Genomic DNA, 6,903 nt, shown 5'->3' on the forward strand with positions numbered 1-6,903 from the left:
CACCCCTCTTCCCCCCCGCCCCCCCGCCACCCTTGGGCAACCACTGATCTCTCTGTCTGTGTAGTTTTGCCTTTTCCAAAATGCCATCTAGGTAGAATGTACAGATGTAGCCTTTATGCATTGACTTCTTTCATTTAGTATTAATATGCATCTATGTTTCCTCCATGTCTCTTCATGGCTTGACATGACTGGGAGCCAGTGGAAGAGGCCACCAAAGTCACTTGAGAAGACCCCATGTACATTGCAACTCGTTCCTATGGCATGGGGAGCTCAGGGAGTCTGAGAGAGACCAGCTATCAATTCTCCAGGCCCTCCAACAGCAATGACAAAAATTCCCAGGATAATGGGTACCACATCCTCTCACCAAAAATATTCCCATCGTTTAATTTTGAGAAGGGAGCATTTCACCTCTCAGCTACGTAACTGGCTGCCGTGTATTTTGGGATTGTTATTATATACTGCTCTCAGATTTACACAGTGTAACTGTTACCAGAGACACCCCAGCTAGATAAATCTGCAGGAGTTCAAGAAAATCAAAACAAAACCATCCTGGAGATCAGTGTGAAGATGCCAGCTGAGAACCCACAGAGCTTAACAGACTCCTTTTGAAATGTCATTCCCTGGAATTTCTGTCCACTTTGTCGGACAGCTCTGTACATGGGTGCATGTACTCAAGACAAGCTGTTAGAGAGAAACCCTCACCCTTATCCAACGCTCCCTTCTCACTCAAAGGGTTCCCAGTGTGGGTCTGGCACAGCAGGGAAGAGCATGGCCCAAGTCAGGCAGCCAGGTGTCAAATATCTCTGTGCCACACTGGCACATCTTGTCAGAGACCCTGACGAGACTTCATCCTCTGAGCCATAGCCACTCCTGCTGGTAAAGAGGGATAGCAGTACCCATCCTTATACTATTAGGAAGCTAATGAGAAAGCGAGAGGAAGACTCTAATGCCTCACAGATAGTAAGTGCTCTCTGAAAGCAGCCACCTCAGTTGTTGCTGGGAGATACCTCAGGCCTGCACCTGCCTGAAGGTGCAGACACCAGGCCCATAGGACTGACTGGAAACAGACTCCATCAACAGCATGCACCTGTTCCGAGGTCATTGCTGAAATTCATTCTATGCTCTTCAGCAGAAGGTGGATGGGAGAGACTAAGGTTCTGGCCACATCCTTGACTTGACTTTACTCTTCGGGTTTTATAAGACAGAAATGGCCCTGCTAAATGAAAAGGACTGCGAACTTAAGTGTCGGTGAGGACGTGGAACAACTGGGACTGGCACACCCACTTTGTAAAACTATCTGCTAAAATTGAACATACACCTATCTTTGTTTTATTTTTTAATTACCAGGGTGTATGACATTGCGAGAGAGAGAAAGCACCTCCCAGTGGAATGCGGTCATGCTAAAATCCCTTTTCCTCCATCCCATCAGGATTTGGGGCATGTACGCACCACAGCCCTGCATGTGTCTCAAGCCGCTGCAACTACAGGATTCAAACTTCAGTCTACAACATGGAGTCTCACTCCCCAGCGCTGTGCTTAACCACTGTGCCACGGGGCTGACCCCACATCCCAACGTTATGACTCACTAATTATACTCCTAGGTCTGTATACCCAATAGAAATGCATCCATTGCTTACAAAAAGGCACTTTCTAGAATGTTCACAGCAACGCTATTCATAATAAACCAAAATGGAAACTATATTTTATCCCGTCAAAAGGAGAATGGATAAATTAATTGTGATAGTCACACAATGAAACACGACGCAGTAAGAATGAGCGACCTACAACTACATGCCACAAAAACAAACAAACAAACCTCTTAAACACAATGTTGAGGGAAAGAAGACATAAAAGGAGGCCATCTTCTTTGGTGCAGTTGGCGGCACACTGGAGCTGGAAACCACGTGCCAATGTAGTTTGAGGCCCTGGCCTGGCTGGCTTGAAAACACGCTGGGCACATGCATGCAAGCCCAGGAGGTGGCTGGAAGACTGGAAGGAAGGGATTGCGGTGTGACTGAGCTCTGGGGGAATCCTTCTCTCTTTCATGAGCACATGCACATGATCTATCATAATTCTTTTAAAAAAGACACAAAAGGGGATGTTGTGGCATGGTGGTGGATCGGGTGTTAGACTCCCACACGACTGACTGACTATGGTTCAAATCCCTGACCTGGTAGCTTTCTCTCTCTCTCATCAAATTGAAATAAATAAGGTTAAGTTAAATAAAATAAATAATTCTAAAAAAAAAAAAGACACAAAAGGGAATATACTGTATGCTTCCATTATATAGAGTGAATACTAGCAAAACTAATTTATGGTCAGGACAGTGGTTACCCTGGGGAAAAGGATGAGTAGTAACTCCCAGGACATACAGAGGGGATTTCAAGGTACTGGCTACACAGGTGAATTCGACTGGTGAAAATTCATTGAGTTTTACACTTATACGATGTGTGCTTTTCTATATATAGAATTCATTTTAATGAAAAGATGTTTTAGGGGCTGGCCCCATGACCTGCTGGTTAAAGGAGCCGGATCGCACATGGCCAAGAGTGGAGTTCAAGTGTTAGCCCCAGTGTGAAAAACACACTGGGCACATGTTCGTGCATGTGTACAGTCATGACAGGGTGGAGAAATGGACGAGAAGAGATTGCAGTGTGACCATGCCCCTTAAGGTATGCTTTCTCCCTCTTAATTTTTGTCTCTCTCTGGTGAGCACACGTGCCCTCTGGGGCGATGGGGAGCTATTTTTAAAAGAATTAAACATCTGTACGATTAGAAGTCCCTATATTAATAGCATAGAATAATATTTATTTAAATGTAACACTATTGTAGGGGCGGTTCTGAGTCAAGCACTGGGCCAGGAACTTGACATACATCATGAGACATCAAGGCACCTGCCTCACGGCCCCATCCCTGCTCCTTCTCCACCTGCTTGGTGCTCGAGTCAAACATGTGAAGATAACCCTTTCTTCCATGTTCCTCCTGCCCTGCTCCCCATTATCCAGTACAGCAGCAGATGCCATTGGTCTTACTTCTTAAACATCTCCTTAATTCCTGCTCTTCTTCTGAGTTCTTTTTTTAAAAATTATTTTATTTAATTTTATTTATTCATTCATTTATTTTAATTTGACCAAAGAGAAAGACATACAAAGAGAGAGAGATAAAGTGAGAAAGCAAGCCACCAGGTCCGGGACTCAAACCACGATCAGCCATGTGGGAGTATCCTTAACCATCATGCCACCTGCTGGTCCCCCCGAGTTCTTTTTTTTTTTTCCAGAGTTCTCCTATAATTGTAGAGGTTATCCAATAATTTCTTTTTTATTTCTTTTTTATTTATTTACTTTTTCTTTTTTTGGAGAGGTTTATGCCATAGGGCGCATGCGCTCGCCAGAAAGACAGAGAGAGACAGAGAGACAGAAAGCAAGAAATCACCGCCCAGGGGGGATGGTCACGTCGCAGTCCCTTCTCCTCCATTCCCCTCTTGGGATCTTGGGCACACATGCACACATGCCGGGTGTGAGTTTAAGTCACCAGGTCCAGGACTTGAACCGTAGTCAACCACATGGGAGTCCAGCAACATAGCCATTACGCCAACTGTTGGTCTCCCTCCAATAATTTATTTAATTACATCAAATACTTCTGAGTCCATTCTTTTTTTTTTTTTTTTGAGAGGTTTTTGCTATAGGGCGAGTGCACTCGCCAGACAAACAGAGAGAGACAGAGAGACAGAAAGCAAGAAATCACCGCCCAGGGGGGATGGTCACGTCGCAGTCCCTTCTCCTCCATTCTCCTCTCGGGATCTTGGGCACACACGCACACGCACCCGGTGTGAGTTTTAAGCCACCGGGTTCGGGACTTGAACCGCGGTCGACTACATGGGAGTCCAGCGACATAGCCATTACACTAACTGCTGGTTCCCCCGAGTCCATTCTTCAGATATTCTGTTGTACTTTTCTCTATCTAAAATATGAATTCTTCACGAATCTGCATGTCATCCTTGCACAGGAGCCATGCTAATCTTCTCTGTATCATTCCAATTTTACTGTATGTGCTGCTGAAGTAAGCACCTCCTGAGCTCTCATGAAACCTCCCTAGTCCAAACCCATTGGCTCTCCCTGGACCAGAGTAATGGTTTCCGAGCTGGTTCCACAGTTTCCTCTCTTGCTCCTGCCTCCAGCAACCCTGCCAGTCCATTCTCCACTCTGTGGCCAGATAAATCTTCTTAAAATACATTTGTAAAATTATTTTCTGTGGGACCAGCAGATGGTGTAATGGTTACAGCACTGGACTCCCACATACTCAACTGCAGTTTGAGTCCTAGACCCAGCAGCTTGAAACTGATACCGGTGTGTGTGTGTGTGTGTGTGTGTGTGTGTGCGTGCACGCACATGCTCGCAAGTGTGCAAAAGATACTGCAAGAACAGAGAAGGAACTGTGGCATGGCCATCTCCCGTTGGGGGTGATTTCTCACTTTCTGTCTCTCTGTCTCTCCAGAGAGCACACGTGCCCCATAGCAAAAATCTCTCTGGGGGGCCAGCAGGTGGTGTGGTGATTAAGGGCACTGGACTCCCACAAGGCCGACTACAGCTCAAGTCCCAGACCTGGAGGCTTGTTTTCTCACTTTCCCCCCTCTCTCTCTTTTTCTCTCACCCACTCTGTCCCTCTCTGGTCAAATTAAAAGAAAGAAAGAAAGAAAGGGGGGGGGAAGGAAGGAAGGAAGGAAGGAAGGAAGGGAAGGAGGGTAGGGAGGGAGGGAAACTAATTCTTTAAAAAAAAAAAAAAAACTCAAAAATAAAATTATTGGGACCAGCAGTTAGTGTAATGGCTATGTCGCTGGACTCCCACATAGTCGACTGCGGTTCGCGTCCCAGACCTGGTGGCTTGAAACTCACGCCGGGCGCGTGTGTGTGTGTGCCCAAGATCCCGAGAGGAAAATGGAGAAGGGACTGCGGCGTGGCCATCCCCCCTGGGAGGTGATTTCTCGCTTTCTGTCTCTGTCTGTCTCTGTCTGTCTGGCAAGCACACGCACCCTACAGTGAAAACCTCTCCAAAAAAAATTAATAATAATCAAAAAATAAATAAATAAAATAAAATAAAATAAAATTATTTTCTTTAATGATGATACAGCATGCACAGAAAATGAGTGAGAAAAAGAATGGGAAAGAACTGAGCATCCCCTCTAGGGTAGGTCGCATGGCAATCCCCTTCCTCCAGACCTTTAGTCCAGCAAATCCTGGGCACTCAGGCGCATGTCTGGCATGTTTCAGGCTGACTGAGTCAGGAATTCAACCACGGTTGCCATGTGGAATCTGGCCTCTCTTGAGCAGGGCATTATCACTGGTACCTCAGATTTGGTACTTAAGATATTTTAATATTTCAATTTACATTCATGTGGTTCAAAAACTGTTTAAACTTTTGTTGTAGGGGGGACTAGCAGGTGGCGTGGTGGTTAAGGTGTTGCACACTCACACACGGCCTACCATGGTTTGAGTCCCGGACCTGGTGGCTTGCTTTCTCACTTGCTTTCTTTCTCTGTGTGTGTGTGTGTGTGTGTGTGTGTGTGTGTGTGTGCCTCTCTCTCTGGTCAAATTAAAATGAATGAATGAATAAATAAATAAATTAAATTAAATAATTATTAAAAAAATTTTGCTGTAGGACATGGACATTCATAGGAGAGAGATAAAATGAGAAAGCACCCCCTTACCCACTTCCAACGGGGATGGCCATATTGCAATACCTTTTCTACTTCTCCTTTCAAGACTTTGGGCATGCATGCACATGCATCTGGCATGATTTTTTTTTTAATTATTTATTCATTTATTTCCATTTATTATTGTTATTTTTTTTCTTTATTTGATGAGAGAGAGAGAGAAAGGGAAAGTGAGAAAGCAAGCCACCAGGTCCGGGACTTGAACCATGGTTGGCCATGTGGGAATCCAGCGCCCTTATCCACCACACCACCTGCTGGCCCCTCTGGTGTGATTTTTAAATCGCAAGGTCTGGGCTCCTACCAAGCAGTGGGCTATGTGGTATCCAACTGCCTTAACCACTATGCCATAGGCTGGACCCCCCAATGATGAGCTTGAAAGGAGAGGTCTTTGGGAGGCATGTAGGATTAGATAAGATCATGGGGATTTATTGACTCTTGATGGCTTCATTAGAAGAGGAAAGAGACCAGGATGGACACAGACTGACAAACACACAGAACCACAGACACGCCTGCTCTTGCTCTCTTGCTTTGTGGTGCCCTGTGCCACCTCACTCAGCAGAGTCCCCACCAAGAAGACTCCTGACCTTGGGTCTCCAAAATTGTGAGCAGAATAAGCCTCTATTCTTCATTAATACTCAAAATACTCAAACTTAAGTATTTCTATTATTAGCAAGAAAGGACAGACTAAAACATTTTCCTACTGATAGACATTTGGTTATTTTCAGTCTTTGGCTATTTCAAAAGGCACTGCCGTGAAGGATCTTGTACTTATATGGATGAGTTAGGACAAATTCCCAGAAGTACGACTGCCCATAGATAATGGCAAATGTATTATCTTCTACAAACAATTTATGGCAGGGTCTGCTCCTGAAAACTCTCACCAAGAGAGTGCATTTTCAAACTTTGGATTTTTGCCAATTTTGTTAAATTGGTGAAAAATGCCATCTGGATCTAGTTTTAATTTGCAATTATTTTATTTGAATAAAATTGAGTATGTTTTATACACTACAGGTAACTCTTTTTGTATTTTTTTTTAAATGTATTTCCTGGGGACTGGCAGGTGGCATAGTGGTTAAGGGCACTGGACTCCCATGGCCAACTACAGTTTGAGTCCTGGACATGGCAGCTTGCTTTCTCTCTCTCTCTCTCTCTCTCTCTCTCTCTCTCTCTCTTGCTCTTGCTCTTGTTCTTGC

At 44.7% G+C, this 6,903-nt stretch overlaps 1 protein-coding gene and 1 non-coding gene across 2 annotated transcripts in view; both read right to left on the reverse strand.

The window, feature by feature from the left end:
• The window catches only part of LHPP (phospholysine phosphohistidine inorganic pyrophosphate phosphatase), a gene marked incomplete at its 5' end in the record, with an annotated part of 181,856 nt that overhangs the window by 163,275 nt on the left and 11,678 nt on the right, over positions 1–6,903 (reverse strand).
• LOC114007001 (U6 spliceosomal RNA) lies at positions 3,961–4,067 on the reverse strand. Its single transcript, XR_003548662.1, has one exon. It is a non-coding gene; the product is annotated as a U6 spliceosomal RNA (small nuclear RNA).

This window comes from Tupaia chinensis, unplaced genomic scaffold, assembly GCF_000334495.1.
Source record: "Tupaia chinensis unplaced genomic scaffold, TupChi_1.0 Scaffold000113_1, whole genome shotgun sequence".
Classification (NCBI taxonomy): Eukaryota; Metazoa; Chordata; class Mammalia; order Scandentia; family Tupaiidae; genus Tupaia; species Tupaia belangeri.